The sequence below is a fragment of the Pseudopodoces humilis genome, chromosome 3, assembly GCF_049639895.1.
Source record: "Pseudopodoces humilis isolate 2021_Gansu_Grassland_sample_001 chromosome 3, ASM4963989v1, whole genome shotgun sequence".
Lineage (NCBI taxonomy): Eukaryota > Metazoa > Chordata > Aves > Passeriformes > Paridae > Pseudopodoces > Pseudopodoces humilis.
The window spans coordinates 58,157,285-58,175,870 of record NC_142202.1 but is presented as its reverse complement, the minus strand read 5'-3'; the positions used below and the strand labels follow the sequence as shown (position 1 = coordinate 58,175,870).

At 39.2% G+C, this 18,586-nt stretch overlaps 1 long non-coding RNA gene across 1 annotated transcript; it reads right to left on the bottom strand.

The window, feature by feature from the left end:
- Nucleotides 1–4,191: 4,191 nt before the first annotated feature.
- Nucleotides 4,192–16,732, bottom strand: LOC106629152 (uncharacterized). Its single transcript, XR_015772240.1, has 3 exons — nt 16,654–16,732; nt 13,548–13,712; nt 4,192–4,529 (listed from the first exon to the last, which is right to left on the bottom strand). It is a non-coding gene; the product is annotated as an uncharacterized LOC106629152 (long non-coding RNA).
- Nucleotides 16,733–18,586: the final 1,854 nt, after the last annotated feature.

Sequence of the window (18,586 nt, the reverse complement as noted above, 5' to 3'; positions counted from 1 at the left end):
TGTGGTCTCCATGGGACAGTACAGCAGTCTGATAGGAGATAAATATCAGGTCACAGTGAAACAGGGAAAAGAAGACCAGTGATTCTCCCTGTGATTTTTTTGATAGAGTGTCAGGAAACTTTTCAGGAAGTTTCTTCTCAACGTATGTAAAAAGATAGAGGGAGAGTGAGACAGAGAGGAAGACAGAAAGGGAGTGAGGAGGAAAGGAAAGGAAAGGAAAGGAAAGGAAAGGAAAGGAAAGGAAAGGAAAGGAAAGGAAAGGAAAGGAAAGGAAAGGAAAGGAAAGGAAAGGAAAGGAAAGGAAAGGAAAGGAAAGGAAAGGAAAGGAAAGGAAAGGAAAGGAAAGGAAGGAAAGGAAAGGAAAGGAAAGGAAAGGAAAGGAAAAGGAAAGGAAAGGAAAGGAAGGGAAAGGAAAGGAAAGGAAAGGAAAGGAAAGGAAAGGAAAGGAAAGGAAAGGAAAGGAAAGGAAAGGAAAGGAAAGGAAAGGAAAGGAAAGGAAAGGAAAGGAAAGGAAAGGAAAGGAAAGGAAAGGAAGAGGGAAAGGAAAGGAAGAGGGAAAGGAAAGGAAGAGGGAAAGGAAAGGAAGAGGGAAAGGAAAGGAAGAGGGAAAGGAAAGGAAGAGGGAAAGGAAAGGAAGAGGGAAAGGAAAGGAAGAGGGAAAGAAAGAAAGAAAATATTTCTTTAAACTCAGTATGCATGTATTGATGCAGACAGTTGACAAATTTAGTTATTTATTCAATCCTTACCTGATATATGCTTGCACATCTCACTGAAGACACAAATTGCAGTTTCTGTTCCTTCACTGTTCCTTAACACAGAACAGCTGAGGTTGGAAAGGGCCTCTGGAGGTCATCAGGTCCTACCCAGTCAGTTACAACGTGTCCAAAAGCCTTTGAATGTCTTCATGGATGGAGACTTTACAATCTCTCTGGCCAATACATGCCAGAGCTCAGTCATCTTCAGAGTAGGAAAATGTTTCCTGATGTTCAGATGTCATCTCCAGTATTTCATTTTCTGCCCATTAATTCTTAGTCACCACCAAAAAGAGCCTGGCTCCATCCTCTTTACATCCTCCTTCAGGCATTCATATATATTGAGTATATTAATACCAATACAATAATATTGTAATTGTAATTGTATTGTATTGTAATATTAATACATATATCCTTGAGTATATATTAAGGGCCCATTGAACATGGTTTTCTCTAGGATGAACAGTCCCAACTCTCTTAGCCTTTCCTCATAGGAGAGATGCTTTCATTCCTCAATTATCTTTGTAGACCTTCACTAGACTCAGGTGTGTCAATGTCTTCTGTACTGGGGACCCCAGAACTGGATCCAGCACTCCAAGAAGGGACCCACCAGTGGTGGGTACAGTGGTAGAATCACCTCCCTCTCCACACTGGCAACACTCCTAATGCAGCTCAGGGTACCACTGGCCTTCTTTGCAGCAAGACATGTCTAACACAGTCATTGTGGTTTTATCTTTGGCTTTTGAAAGCAGACAATAGACTGTGGATAAAAGAAGAAAGAAGAGAGAAAGAAGCCAGCCAACAGATAAATACAATGACAGAGTACAATTTTCTGCTGTCGCATAGCAAAACGTGCATGCCATATTTAAAAAAAAATCACGTCATTGTGGCCAAAGGAGAGAGAATGTTGCAGCCAATTAGTTGTGAATTTTTTAGCACAGTTATATAAAGTAACTGAGTTTGCATAAAGTGACTGATGTCAGTTAGATTTGTTGCTGTCAGTGATGTCCATCTACTACTTTGGTCACTACAGAAAATCTCCCAGTTCAGGAGATTTGGAAGTTGTGAAGTGGCATGTGCTGGAGATTTTTAGATGTCTTTCATATTTGTTGAGTCAGGAGGCACAAAGGCTATGACAAAATGAGTCTAACAGCAATAATAATCGCCTCAATCGAGTTTCAACAGTCTTGAGAAAAAAATATCTCTGGTTTCTTACTCTATCCTAATAGTTTCAACATACTTTAAGAGCAGGTTTTTGTGTCTGAAGAGACTGGCTTACAACATTATATTTACAGCAAGCAATGGAAAATAGATTTTTGAGGAAAGCTTACTCTTACAAAAGGATGTGTGCCAAGTTTATAATATAAATGAGCCAGGAGGATCATGAACACTTCATGCTTTGCTAGAAAGAAATGACAAGCAAATTTTGAACTAAAATTTATTAATGTGGACACTAAAGTTTTAACCAAAACTTCAAAGAACAGTCTGACAGTTCCTAAATTATGTGTTTGCTTCTTTCATTTTGTTTTCTTGGGCTTTTTTTTTCTGTCACATTCTTTGGTTTATTATTTGTCATGTTTTTAAATGCCTCCTGTGACAGAAAAAACCTCCTATGGCTATGAGCATTAAACACTTGGCCAAGTTTCAGTGTCAGAGTAAGAAACTGCACTTAAGTTAATGTTTTTGCAGTAAAGAGTTGTTTGACAATTAAACATTACTGGGCAATTCTGCAGAAAGGGCTGATGTGTGACAGGATTTGATGAATTTCTATGTGTGCAGCTTGCTGTTCTGTTTTACTCCATACAGCAGGGCTCTGCCAGGTAAAAAAAATAGGAGATGATCAGGATGAAAGCTGAAGTATTTAAGGATGAAATAAACACTTCTGAAGTCTTGGCCTTGTGTTAGAATAAAATTTATTAATTTGTTGCAGTTTCCATTGTTTCTGTTGTCTCATATTCTTCTGCTTTGCCTCAGAAATAGGAGGATGTGCATTTCAGTGAGATGATTTTCCTATGTTAATGTGAAGGGATGAAGCATGTGACTTTTCTTTCACCCTGCACTGAAAATACAAAAGAGCCTGTCTATTGTCTTGTCTCCTTAAAACCCCATCCCTGGGCTTGGAGGCATTTGAGTCCTCAGTGCTTCTTCCAGCTACTTGCAACACATCTAGAAGTTACATTCTCCAAATATATATAAATCAAAGCAAGGCCAAGACAACCTGTGTCTAAAGAATCCTTTGGCTCCCTGAGTTGTAGTAATAGGGCAAAACCAAATAGGTAAGTGTTTTCAAAGTGAACCCACAAGGATCTTGTCCTTGTCCTAAACTCCCTGCCAGTAGCTAAGGTCCCTGAACCATCTGAGCAGCATTTAAATTTAGGGCTTTTGCTCAGCCTGAATATACCTAAGACAGCATGTGTTCAGTGAAGTCTCTAAACAGATACAGAAGGGCAACTCTGCCTGAAGGAATTCCACTTTGCATAGACCAGTTGAATAATTATTGGACCAGAAGGAGAGGATCTGGGACAGCCTCTGACAGTGCAAGCAAGGTAAAATGTTCACAGTAGACAGAGGAAAGAAATGGAGGCCAGTGCCTGCTGCCCCATGTACAGCCAGGCTTGTTCTGACCACTAATATAAATCTACCAATGCTGTCACTTCTGCCTAGCTCCTCTCCTGCACATTTAACTGAGGCCCTGACATCAAAAAACATTCAGTAAGTAATTGAAGACTCCTCTATAGCCCAGAATGAAACTTCAGCAGGGAGACTTGGCCAGCTCTGCATCAGGAATCCCACCTGGCTGCTGTGCCCTGATCTGCTGCTGAACACATCCTCTTGAACATCTTCTCTCAGCAGTTGATTGTAAAAAACAGGCCATGCTGCAAGTACCATAAAAGTTCACAATGCAACCTGGTGCTTATTTCCTGCCAGATGCCCTGTTGATAGTAGTTCAGTTTTGGCCTCTCCTGGCACGAGGGAGATTTCTGACAGACCAAAGGAGTGAAGGAAAAGGAGAGAAACTAAAAGGAGAAGACAAAACAGAGAAAAAGGGAAGCTTGGACTGAGAACAGAAAGTGAAAGGCCTTTGGAAGAGGGTAATGTAGACAAAGTGTGTAAAGTCTGGTGTTCCACTGTGTTGCTCTAGTTCTGCCAAGACACAGGTAGGAGATGAGGACATAAAAATATGGCAAGTGCTCCTGGAAGGACTGACCTCTAACTGGCACCACACGTCTCTAATGCTTCGTCAGTGTTAATGACTGTGCAGAGCTTGCAGGGAACACAGAACACAATTGCCCAAGGTCCTACTCCATTCAAATCATTATCAGTTCCCTTTCTAGCCCTTTCCTTCCTGCTAGACACAGAATTATAGCAAAATCCCAGTATCTAATGTCCCTGAACCACAACGAAATTTTGATGATCAACCTCTAACTTCTATGTGCTATGATCCTTGAATTACATACACATGGATGGAGTCCAGATGTTGACCCAAACCAGTATTTTGCAAGTTGGAAACACTTGAAATTCAAAAGAAAGATACAAGTTACAAAAACAGCTCAAGTCTCCCTGTGTATTGTGGGACAGACATCCATTAGCACAATTTCACATGGAACTAGGTGGGTGGGTAAAACGATTGAGTTGAAATGCAAGGGTGGATGATGAGAGGTGAATAGGGAGCTGAGGGTGGAATGTTAGCAACACCACCCTTGATTTCCTTTCAACCTACTATAGCCAGGCGTGTATCCACCAAGCAGTGCAGCACGTAACCACCAACTCCTCCATCTGAGAAAAACAGAAGAGAAAATTTAAATTAATTTTCACAACATTCTCTTTGTGCTTTCTCTTTTCTCATATTTTTAACTTTCTAAGACAGCTTAAGGCAATAAACACAATGACAAAGAGGGAAATTAAATAAGTTCTAAGTATGATGTAAATGCCACATGGGCAGCTTACATGTGCATTGCAAAGGCATTGTTCCTTTCAGTAGCCGAGCAGTAGAAATTATTTTAATGGCAGTGGTCAGCCTAGTCCTCCAAACATGGATTTATTCAAGTAGGCAACTTAGAAATGTGGCAGAGCCATTCAGAGGTGCTCAGCACCAGGTAAGCTCCTCAGAAAAGGACGTGGTCAATACTGAGTTGGGTCAAGAAGTCCCAAAAGTCTGCACCACCCTGAGAAGCTTCAGCACTTCATAGTCACCTGCCAATTTGTGTCTTTGATAAACTTTGGTTAGTAGGGAATGCTGCTGCTTGTGGCAGTGGTCTCCCACTTCTCAGGCTAAGGCTTGATCCCTAGAATGTCATAAGGAATACAGCACTTGAGCACAGCAAACAGCAGGCTTACACAACAGTGACTGCATTGCAGAGCATGGAATTGCGAATAGGAGAGGGCAAAAAACTCCCCTTCAGTCCCCTTTACCACAAGACAGTGGTAAAGAATGAACATTAAATTAACATTAATTTTTTGCGTATAAACACCTCCTGTAGAGATCTAACAATGAAAGCTCTACTTCTTCCTAGCCCGACCCTGAATGAGAGAAAGAATTGACAAGCTGAGGACATTTGTAGGATGGACAAGCACATTGCTCCAGAGGTTTTGACATTTTCTCTCTGAACCTTAGTAAAGAAACTCAGTTGTGGAAGTCACACAGTGCAGAAAGCACAGCATGCCCTGCTGTGAAAGAAATGAGTCTGACAGTCAAGTTGGAAATTGCAGTGCCACACTGAATGAAACTGAAGTTGTTATGCAATATCTATTAGGGCTGGTGGCTTGGGGGCATAAAAAGGTTTACCTCTCCTCGACTTTTAGAGACAAACTTCACTTGTTCTGCAGTATTTGTGTCTGCACACAATACCAGAAACTATTAAACACAGGTTTTTATGTTGTGTGTATAAAAAGTAATACTTGTTAGTTTTTTTAGAAAGTCCAGAAAAGCCATTGTGAAAGCAGTTTGAGCGTTACAAATGAAAACGGCAAGTTAAAATCTACAAGCATAATAGCCCATAGCAGGACCTCTAGACAAATTCCTAAAAGGTCACAGAGCCATTATCTGGTAAAAAAGTGCCAGCAGGCATCTTATTCCAAGTAACTTTGTTTTTAAAATACAATTCTTCTTTTCTAGAACAAATAACTCCACTGAGAAACAAATGACCGCTTCCACAAGTGTTTTAATACACCTACTTTGTCAGCATTATATCACAATTCCAGCAGAAAAACTTTTTATCTCTACATATTATTGTTCAAAACCTTCTTAACTACAACTGGCACAAAACCCCACTGAACTGAATCTGCTAGTCCAGCAAAAGCTGCAGCTGAAGCTCCCTAACTACCTAAGTAGTAGGTAGAAAGACAGTACTCATCTGCATCTTGAAGTGGTTGCATACAGATTGCTTCCCATCCACATTTCCTCTAGCAGAATAATGTATGGGGCATGCCACTCTCACTTGCCTTCTGATTAATATCCCCAAACCCTGAGAACACAATTAAAAGCTCTACAAAATATTGCTATGTCGTCCTTACCCTTTGGCTTCAAAAGTATGATTACTGATCTAATAAAACTCTATTTCATACCAAAACACAAAACTATTGCTGACTGGGTCTCTTAGACAATTGACTGAAACGTCTGGCAGCATCCCAACTATTTTTAGCTGCTTCATTTATACAAAAGAACACAATGTTATTATTTGATTTATGTGAATTTTCTCCTCCCTGTTTAAAAAGCCCAGTTAAGCATGGTCAGTAATATTAAATATGTGAGTAAAAAAAAAGAGCACACGACTTAAATAAAAAGTAGTGAGTGTACATAGTCCATTCTGCATGGAGGCTTTATGTCACAATTAAGTCTTTTAAGTCCCACTATGCTTTGTAGCTATTTATAGCCATGTACGTCCATCATTTGCATCCTATGGTTTGGGGTTTCTTTTCCAGATATAAGCAGAGCTTCCTCCCTGCCTTTGTTTATGTGTCTGTCTGCCTGTCAGCACAGCGCCAGCCACTGTCTCTGCACTGGGCTGCTGCTGCTCCCTCATCCTGTTTATAGGTCAGCGACGGCTTCCATCGCCTCCCCGCTGCTGAGCAGAACTTCCCATAGCACTTCAGGATGTTTTAGTCACTTCAACCTGTGCCGCCTGTCTGGAGCCAAATGTCTCCTCTTTGAGCTAGTGATGATGCAGGCAGCATCTGCCTCAGCCAAACTCAGCTTTTGTGTCCTGGGAGGCCCAAACCTTTTCAGCTGTTCCTCGTGTGGAAATGCCACTGGGTCCTATTCGTTGTCCCATCCCTTGCAAAGACCACAGACAGACACACAGCTGAAGGGTGAAAAATTTCTTGTATCCTTTCAGTTCCAAGCACATAAAGCCTCACAGTGGACAGCAACCTTGCCAGCCACTGAACATAGAGAAAAAAAATTAGCTGGATACTAGTTTTTATTTTTCTGATCTAACAATGTCAAAGGTCCTTAATACAACAGTTCTTTAGGCATTTACATCAACAGGAGATACAGTGAGAAAAACAAGCCAGCAACATCATGAGATGAACATGCACAAGACACTGGAGGAAGAAGCAAATCAGCTGTTGAGCACAGAGCCAGTTGCTGAAATGGAGCCAGATAGAAAAGTGTCTATATCCTCACAGCACTGGGAGAGGATTTTCCCTCCAAGAAAGCCAGAAGAAGATTAATAAATCCAGGACCTCTGAGGAACATTAGGACTTTGTGTTTTATGAAATACATAGGAATAGGAGTGCAGCACTTGTACAGATCACCTTTTCCAGTTACAAATACATAGTAGCAGAAAGCTATTTGTAAATTCAGAATATTTTTGTAGGAGGTTGTTGAAAGACAATAATGTCTGTCTCCACAGCCCACAACCTCCTCCATATTACTGCATTATAATTCAGGGTCCATCTGCATCTGTCAGGCAGGAGTATGCAGACATCTCCTTTGACAGCAAGTTCACACAATCAATTTAACAACACACCCAGCTAACAATTGTTGCGGGGGTTGTGATGTGTTTCACAATTGTTCATGTGCTACCTTGCTGCATTTTGCTATTTATAAAGACACCCAAAGAGCATACACTGTTTAAACTTCTCTTTAGGCTGGAAGATGGGGTGCAACAAAACAAAATAACAATGAATGAGGGTCCTCATGACCTGATATCTGCCAGAAATTACTGCACAATCTCTGCTAGATTACAATCTCTGCAGAATTCAGAAAAAACCTAAATGACAATTACACACCTTATTTTCGCAATTTTAACATTGATAGTGAGGTTCTTAGCTATCACTTGTGCCTTTTAAAATTTTTATTCCCAGTCTTTACAATAATGTCAAAAAACATGATGCACAAGAAAAATTGACATCTCAAGTTAAAAAAATATTTTATCAACACTTGAGCAAAATTAATATATTATCAAAGCATTGTTGGAATGTAGATTAAGTTAAGTACATGGTACAAATGCATATTCTTAGAAAAAAATGCTGATCTAATCATGTTTCTTTAGATTCCACTGTAAACTTTTACAAACCTTTTACTATAATGAAAATTTGATGATTCAAACATCCAAGGAGCTTCCTTTGCACTCAACAGCCACTGATCTGCATTGAGTGACAAGATCACAATTTCACATGACCCAGTGTGACCAAGCTTTGCAAATGCTGTTATGAATCTCATGATTTACTTTCTCTGTGATAAAACCAGCTCCTGGAGTCATATGAACAAGTATGAAACTGTTTGGGTTCCCTGCTTCATAAGAAAGCATATCTTCATCCCACATTTCGGGAAAATGAAGTTGAAATATCTGAGAAGATTAGAAAACATGCAAGATCCTAATATTTAAACCTTTTTCTTTTCACCCCGAGGTATGCTTAGATTTCACTTCCTGTTGTACTCCATAGCTCTGTTACAGTGCAAGAGATTATAGCGATGTTTATCATTTCCTTGCTCTGTGACACTGAAACAATTTCACTGTACAAAAAAATGACTCACTTCAGTAGTGCTGAAGGAGAGAGGTCCATTTTGGTTTGGTTCAATATCTTATCAGAAGACTAGTCTAACAGCTAATTGTGATACTTTTCATTAGCATAAACACTGTCTTTCTGTGATAGATTCTTTTGTTGGTTTTTTTTTTTTATTGTTCCCCTCTTCATTTATGTAGATCTGTATTCATTTCACAAGCAGCTTCTCTCTGAATCTATTATTCAACTGCTCATTGTCCTATTCTCCACTTTCTTTTCAAAGGTTCCAAATACATGTAAAAAGATTTGATGGTCCAAAGAGATGCATATACTCGATATGTTCCAAGATGCTCATCTGTACATTACATTCTTGGTTTCCTAAACAAAAAGGACAACAAACCAGAAAGGATCAGTGTACCTGAGTGTGCCCCTGTTATTATCAAGCACCTTCTGAGTAATGCTAAACTTACCTAGTGTCTCTGATGAAAAAACATAATGACAAGCTACCTAAAGGCAGGATGATACTCAACTCATTTCCATTTCTTCCCACCCAGCTTCTGATGGTGTGCAGTGATATAGCTCACTCACAGAAGGAATGACTCTTCTGTTTGTAGCTGCTCTCAGTGCCAAGGCCTACAGATGTTCAGAATTTTCCCCATGTGGATGGGATATGAGGTACAATCTTACCTTCACATCTAGTCCTGAGAGAAACCAGAGGTGAGGTCTACAAAGCAGAAAGGGACCCTCATTTCTGAGGAACTGGTAATGAGAGTTTAATGGGGGACGGACCAGGGGGAAGTAAGACGGGCTTAGAGATCCCTCAGAAATGATGGCCCAGAAATAAAATAATTTCTCACTGATATTTTTATGCAATTTCTTCACATAGAAGGATGCTCAGCTTTCTCTTCTGAAGACTCCCGGTGATTTGGAAGGAAAAAATCTAGAAAACTAACAAATTTCAAAATATGTCTAGATAAGTCAAGGCATGCAAGGACAAGGAGCATTTCCGTGAGAGAAGGAAAACTGGAGTCAAATAAATGCTACACACCCAGGAGTTAAAAAATATTGAAATTAGAATAGTAAAAGAAAATGAGCTAGATCTTCATAAAAGGAAAGCATGGGAAAGAGAGAGTCATTGGAGAGAGAGAAAAGAGAAGAGAAGAGAAGAGAAGAGAAGAGAAGAGAAGAGAAGAGAAGAGAAGAGAAGAGAAGAGAAGAGAAGAGAAGAGAAGAGAAGTGGAGAGAAGAGAAGAGAAGAGAAGAGAAGAGAAGAGAAGAGAAGAGAAGTGAAGAGAAGAGAAGAGAAGAGAAGAGAAGAGAAGAGAAGAGAAGAGAAGAGAAGAGAAGAGAAGAGAAGAGAAGAGAAGAGAAGAGAAGAGAAGAGAAGAGAAGAGAAGAGAAGAGAAGAGAAGAGAAGAGAAGAGAAGAGAAGAGAAGAAAGAGGTGTTTTATTTAACCCCTAAGTACATCTTCCATTGGTGTGATCTGGCTCATGAATATGTTGTGCTCTCCAGACATACTCAGCATAAGCCCCAGGAGGCCAGGAGGCAGAGTGGGAGGTGCCTTATCACCTGCTTTTCCAGCCCATTTAAGACCAAATCAATATTTGTCAAAAGTCAAAACTGGTTCTAACCCACTTTTAACTTTTTTTCTGCTTTCATCATGAGTGTAAGGGTTATTTTTCAGTGTATACAGATGTACATATATATGCATAGGTACATGTATATCTGCACACATGCATGTACATGTATCTACATATTACATTGCATTATTATATGCCTACAAAACAATTTCAGACAATTCAAACCAGTGCAAGGGAGCCAATTTGAACAGCTGGAAACCTATCAATAAACATAGATTGATTGGTAGGATTTCATACATGGATAAGGCATCATGGGTTAGAGCTACTCACAGCTTTTTACAGTGGTATTTCTCAAAGGACTTTTTCTTTCCCTAAATGCAAATAACTTTATTTACCTTTACAGAAAAGTATTTACCTTTGCAGAAATAGAGATTAATGTGTTTGCTTATTTGTTATCAGCTGTGCGTTGTGTCCTGGGACAGGACCATTGGCTGCTCTACTCGGCCAAAACCAACAGCTCAAACAGCGTCTTGCTCTAGGAACAGCTTTCCCCAGGTGCAGACAGCAGTGTAAGAGCGCCTTCTATGCTTAGGCAAAAGAAATGCAAGGCAAAAAAGCCATGGGAAACTTGAGACTACAGAACTAAAGCCCATGTCTCTTGGGTGAAAGTTGTTCTATTCTTAAGTCGGAGAAAAGGGTAGAAGAGCTCTCTCTTTGTTAAAGAAATGGGTCAGGTTCATCCTCAAGGTAGAACGATATAGCTGTCACCTTTGGAGTATGATTGCAAATACTTCATACTGCAGCGTAGGTGTAGTTCTCTGAGGAGTCACAGTTCTATTGCCAATTAAATTTTAAAAAAAAAATTTAATACATTTATAATTTTATCTGTGACTTTTAAGGACTATATGGGCATTAATGTGGTGGGTTCACAGGGCAAAATGCCAAATAGAGGTGTGAAGAAGCTCTCATTACAGAGCACTACTTTTTCTCCTGGATCACTTCAGTGATTCAGTTTCCCAGGCAGCTCCACAAACAGCTGTAGTTGCACAACTAAAGTAGCAGCAAGCTGTGGTGGAAAAACACAGAAACCAAACACACAAATAGCTGTAAGGACAGGATGGGAGCTACCTGAGCTAACACAATGCTGATGGCCTTAATTTTTAGCTTTCATATTTTCCAGATTCTGTACTGCATTAGTGTGTGACTCTGAACTTCATACAAAGTGTTAGCAAGTTCTCTTCACAGTGTAGGTAGACAAAACAATCCTTTTCCAGCCCAAGAACCAAGGACACCATTGCAGCTTCAGGCTCAAAATGTATAATCAGCAAATTGAGGAGAGCAATCTGGGAGGATGGGACTTCATAACCTTGAAGCTGTAATTTTGGATATTACATACCCATAACCTTTGGGTAATTGGACAATTAACCCAAATGTGTAAATGGACTGAAACTTATAAAAGTGTGAAAACAAATGGTTATCCATTTTGTGACCATTTTGGGTCCATCTTGGGTGAAGCCCTGGCCAGGCTTTTATATTTCTCAAGGTGTATCCTTTGAAGGCCTTTTAATAAACACCGACTTTATTCCTTTAACTCTGTCCAGCCTCTGTTCCAGGTCACCTCTTAAGGCATCAATGCCATTGCATATAAAACTAAGCAGAATTTGGACACCCAATAGCCACCTTCTATGTGAGAATTTAATTCCTAAGATGAAAAACCATGTTTTTGTTGGTGGACAGATCACCTAGTAATGTTGTGGCTTGGCAAAGCCTTAGGAATATGTTCAGTTTAAGTGGCACAAATATGCCATGTCAGTGGGACAGCCTGCATCCTTAATGCTGAGTGTCTTGGCAGCTGGACTTACTGTAACCCATATACAAAGGGCACAGAGTTATTTCCATTGAAATCAACTGCACAGTAGTCTTGCATTTCCATGCAACAGTTCTACCTTGATCTCAAACTCCCTATATTTCTTCATTTTACTTTTTCTGTTTCTTGGTTTTGATATAGACTCCTAATCATACATGATCTCCATATGAACAGAAACAACTATAGCCAGAGTGAGTTACTTTCCTACTCCTCTCTGTCCTTCCATCATTCTAGTAGATCCAGTACATCCAGTTCTTACTCAGTAGTGTATCACTTTTGTGATACAGCTCTCATGGAGCTGAAGACAGCACCACAGCACTGTAGCAGTACCATTTTGCAACCCTAACTGCTGTCTGTATACTTCTAGCCAAGACAAGAATACAGAGCCCACACTACTGTCCTTACATACCCTAGAGGAGATTTGCTAGCCAAACTATCCTGTAAAACTCTCTTAGTAGAAACGAGACATATACTGGCAAAGTATTTCCCTCCCTAGAGCTTACACAAAAGCTTTCCACATCAGTTCCAGGTCTTAGCCAGGCAGCTCCTTTATTTGGTTGTCTGCCTTGTGACTCAGGTGTGGTCTACTTTTGTCAGAATATTATTCTTGTTTGGGAGCAGAATAGGTGAGATATTAGACCAGAAAAAAACTCCTATAAATATCACTGGATATCATCTGAAATGCCCTCTCACTGACTGCAAAATGGAAGATTTAGTGTAATCCTTAAAGGATGTTTTCTTGGCAGCTAATAAAGTAATCTTACACACACACACACACACACAAACACACATGTGAAAGGATAGGATATAAAACTTAGCATTAAGGCAAGGCATAGATTTTTTAACTTAATACAGCCATTTCAAAATATATCTGTCTCAAAGGAGAAGAAAGATGTGACTGGCTGAACAGTAAAAAATCTAAATCATATAATGCTTCATGTATTTTGGCCACTTCAGTCTTCATCTGTGACATTGGCTTTTCTATAGACATTTTCATCTTCTTGAAAATTAACAATAGAGGTTTTTATAAAAAATACTTTCATTGTAGGCTGCAGGCAAGGGATAGTATGACATCTGTTGTCAACCACAATGAAACAGGAGGCAAGCAAACAGTTTCTATGCAATCTTGGGCTTTCCTCCACCCCCTACATTTATGTGTTTCAAGCTTACCACCCTTTAGACAACAGTGCACTTATTCATCCAGGGATGTGCTGGAAACAAATTGGTTCATGTTTTAAAAGAGTGATGAGAGGTGGCTGTTATGTAAAGTTCATAATATTCAGCATCCTACCTCTGCTACTTATTTGATCATCACAAAGCAATCCAGTTTGATTTTAAATACTGCATATTAATCATACAAATCTGAAACATTTTTTCTCTCTTTTCTGTCACTCACCTCTTGACTTCATATGTGGGCAAGTAGTTCTGCTTCTCTCTTCCTCTTCATCTATCTTGTTGATTGATGCTGAAAGTTCTTTGCAGCCATTTCTGGACTACATTTCATGTGTGGGTCCCATCGGCTGAAAGATGTCCTGGGCTTCCCTGCAAATTCTCTGCATCACTGTAAAATATTAATAATTAAATGTGCTTGAAGAAATTTGGTCTGACAAAGGTGGTAACCAGTGATTTAGCAAGCAGCTAGTTGGCTTAAAATTACTCTCTCAGATCTCTCACAGAGTAAGTTAAATATACAACTCAAAGGGTTTTGTTATTCTTGGAGTATATTACCAGAAAAAAATCAAATTTTAAAGCTCTTGTGGAAGACAGGTAGAATTGAGAAGCTGCCACATGATCAAAACAAACAAAAACTCCAAACACAGCATTTTTTCAACATTTTTTTGAGGTAAGCATGAAGATGGATGGTTTAAATAATTGTATCAGAGAGATCTCAATCTTTAATCTTAAGAGATGAGGGAATTGCCCTAAATGCTATGTGCTACAAAGTTTCAGTGACCTAATTACACAGCTAGTGTATTCAGGAATGCACAGGTGAAATTTTCAGCTTGCAACACTTTTTAATAAATCTTAGGAAACTATATAAAAAAGAGTAGAGCCAAAGGTTGATATTTCAAAGACTAATGAAGTTTTTGATACTGAGGAGCTTTACTTTGGCCCATGAATACTTACATTAAAAACCTGTCTCAGATTGAGAGAAAATAGTCTAGTTTTCACAGCGCTCACTTGAAACTTTGAAGATCCACAGTGAATTCATTATTCTGCCACTAGGTACCATTTTACCCACTTACTGAGAAAATTTATGCAGGGTAAATCAAGAAAGTCTGCAGTTTTCAGAGACAGAGTTATCTATTTCTAACTATCTCAAGTTATCTCTAGAGACATGAGTCTGCTCAGTTCTGCATTCTGTGGCTCACTTTTGCAGGGTTAGTTAATTTTTTTGTGCATAACAGATTGCAAACCCACATCTCCTGGCACTGAGACGAAAACCTTTCCAACTCTGTACAGAAGCCCTGCAACAATGAGACAAGAGTCAAGATTCATTGAGGCAGAAATGACAAAGGAAAAATTTGGAAAAATTATTATTCCAGGTTCATCTGGGAAGAAGGAAATCCTTGTGCCTATGAGAGCTTTTTACATTTTCAATTGGAAAGTTATTGGATAAACAAGCAGAAATCTGACCACCCACTGGTTTAAACCTCTCCACTCCTTTGAAATCTCAGCCATAGAATTGTAAGTAAATTAAAAAAATTAAACAGAGGAATTATTCAATTAAGCATTGCAACACTAAAGAGACCAGTGCCTGAGTCTCTGTGCAAACAATGGCCTATTGCATATGGGCCGTGCTCTAAAACACACCCAGGTGCCTCAAACTGCCAGAAGACGGTGTATGATGTGTGTTTAACATTTTGGGGATCTATGGTCTCCCAATATCAGCACCCCATCAACACAATGCTGTAGGTAGCACCCAACAGAGAGACTGTAGCATGCTTAGTTGAAAACAATCTCAAACATAAATACAGATTCCACTTTCCTCTTACTCTTACTACTTGGAAAGATCATACAGGTTATTTTTCACAGCCTCAAACTAATACTGCTGTAAACACCAACATTTTTATGAAACCCATTAAAAGTCACAGACTTGGACTGCACTGACATAAATGCAGCAAAACTTGCTTCAGATCCTCTATGTATTCCACAGCAGCATATGCAAGCATGGTCACAGAGGTGTTAATAACCAAATTTACTTAGACAAAAGCTGTCTTTGTGTCTGTTTGGTGTGCTGTGGAGTGCTTGCAGGCATACCTTGCATTCCTATCCTACCTAAGCCCCTGACTTAGATGTACTTTCTGTGCATGGAAAACACATGTGGCTTCACTGAGCAGGAATCATCCCATTTTGTCAGTCCTTGAGAATGGTAAGAAAAATATACCACAAGGTATACACAAGTGATGTTATCTTGCAAATTTTCTGCAAAAGCTGCCAAGGACAGTAAAGATAAACCAGGACCTGACATTTCTACCAAATGGAAAAAAGTTCACATAGAAGGTGTAGTTCTGCCATGCAATATCATAGTGAAGTGCCCACTTACGGTGTATAAAGTGACACCAAAGGAAGATGCAACAGACACACATATGTACATTTATTTTACTGTTTTGACAATTACCTTCAAAAAACCCCTTATGAATGCCACTTTATTAACATGGAAGCATCTCAGAAACCCTTTAACTTTACCTAGGTAAGTAATTGCATGATGGGGGTTCTGGTTTGTTTGTGTTTCTTTGAATCAGTAGCACGGAACGTACCAGAATATCAGACCACAAAACATTCCTGACATTTTTGAAAAACATGTTTTTATACTTCTGCTGTCAATCTTTCAGGTGACCATTTCATATGTGTTCTCACAAACACTCCCCAAATAATACAGGGAAACCCCAGCTTAGTGGCTTTATAGGCTCTTTGTGTGTCCACAACACCACTGCAGCTAAGTTCCACATACATGATCTACAGAACCCACTGCCATGCTGAAAACTAATTTTATCCTGTACATTTTGATAGGTACTTGATTCTTACTATTTTTAGCTGGAGCACATTTATCTTTATTTGCAGGTATGTGTGTATGTACTGCACACATACAAACGTATGAAAACAAGTCATGCAAGTCTTGAATAGACTAAATATTATGGCAATGCACTTAAATGGAATCAGATGCAGAAATTTTCAGGCTCAGGTCAATGTTTAACATCATTAATGGGATTCTTCAGCTGTCCTTATAAGTATATGCACCAAGAACCTCTTCTAAACCATGTAATCTTTGTTGCATTTTTCAAAAAAAATTGTAGGAAAGTAGGGTACCTTTACCATGCAAAAACCCCAGAGCTGGGTTCAGGACTGATGTGCTCAAGAAGGGGCATTGCTTAACAGACCTCAGTGCCCACCATTTCTTTTCCGTTTCTTTCCTTTTTTCTTACATTGTCATTATGATTAACTGCCTCCAATTCCATAAATTGTTGCAGTTCTCAATATATGCATAAAAAGTAACTCACCAAATAGCAAGTTCCAATAATATTTTTCTGTCACGGTTGACACAGTCTGTCTTAGCACTGGTTCTGCTGACTGCTTTCCTAGTTGAGGCCAGAAATTATAAGTTGTAATATTAGTTGATTGCTGGTTTACAAAATATTTTTTTTTTTACTGTAGTGAACACACACACAGAATAAATAATAGCAGCTTCCTAAAACTTGAAATATCCTCATGAATTGTGAATTCTTAAAAAAATATGGGTAGAGACAGCTGGCTATACCAGTCCATTAGTGTAATCAATGTAAAATAAGATGGTAAAAATTCACACTTGGAACCAGGAGCAGCATAGGTACCCAGGACTCCATATGCCATCACTATTCAGATTAGTATCTCAAGTGATAGGAAATAATGGGTTAAGACTGCTCAAAATATATTATTAGATATGATTATTCCTCTTCCACTGCTGCTAGTGAGAAAATTCCACATAGTCTGTTCACATAATTTAAGGCCTAAAGGGACTACTAGGTTATTTGTTGCTCCCTCTAGTACATCACATGTGAATAAGTTTCATCCAATTGTCCCTGTGCTAAACTCATGAACCTGCCCAAAGAAAGGGATTTTTATTTGAAGAATTTAAAGTGCAGCAAATCCACTTCCTAGCTTGTCCTGAAGACTTATGTACTCCACTAATGAGTTGTTCCTCCTTGAAATTTGTACAGGATCAGCTGCTAGCATTCACTCTGCTGCCCTCCTCCTCTGTGCCTTTTTATAGCTGACATGTGTTTCCTAGGAAGACAGATTTCAACCAAACCACCTCCCCGACACTTCTAGATCCACCTGCAGGCTGTATTCTTCAGCCTTCAGATCACTTGCATGCATCTATTCTGCTGTCTTCAGTTTCTCATCCTTCTGTTTCCCAAACAGCCTTTTTGCTGGCTGCCAAAGCTGAGCAGCTCTGTTACAGAGGGACAAGCTGTCTCCCTGGTCCTGTTGTTTTGAACAGCCCAGTACAGCCTTGGTTGCTGCTCTCTGCAGAGGGTTGTTGCTGAAATCTCTGTACAGGCAGGTCCAAAGCCCATGTTTGTCACTAGAGGACACAAAATGATTCACACCAACACCTCTCAGTGTCAGAACAAAAAAACATCCTTTTTTTCTCTGACTCCAGTATTTATGGATTCTCGACAATGACCAGGGATTGGATAATAAAGTTACCACCTTCCCAGGCACACTGGTCATGAGAAACATCCATCAAAAGATGTTTCTTACAAGGAATGTGATAAACAACTTTATGTTACTTTCATGGGAAAGTAACTAAAACTATGAAAACACTATCAGAAGGCTTTAATTTCCAGGGCAACACATGTTCTGCAGTCATGTCCAGCTTTCTTCGATTCTGGGTTATATACTGTCATTGGAAAATGGCTGGACAGCCTTACTTATCACATTGTTTCTATCCCTCAGTTTAACAGTCTGCTGATTTCTATATTATTTCCACTTTTCTCAGTAATGAACTTGGACTCTTGCTAAAAATAAGAAGTAGTTTCAGTTTTTGTGACTGTCTTGACAGTATTTCACTTAATCTATGAGGGATCCTCATTTGCAAAGAGTTGCAGTATTTTTCATTTACTTTGATTTGACCTATAGCACTACTTCCATACAAAACAGTACTAATATATAAATCAGAATGCAGCAGTGCTGACAATGCATCTTGTCAGTCACTGATCACACTGATGTACATCAGCCATCTCTTTAGCCAATTTTTCTATGCTTTATATTAGTACAAGTTAACTATGCCTACTGGCTTTAAAAAATTTGCCATGGATATTTGCCATCATCCTTCTCAGATAGTAAAGGTCTGTAAGAGTCTACACCAGGTGAAAATTAATTCTACTTTTTTTACAGGCACAAAGAGTTATATTCAATGGGGTATTTTTTTTCCCCTTTCCAAAAATCCAC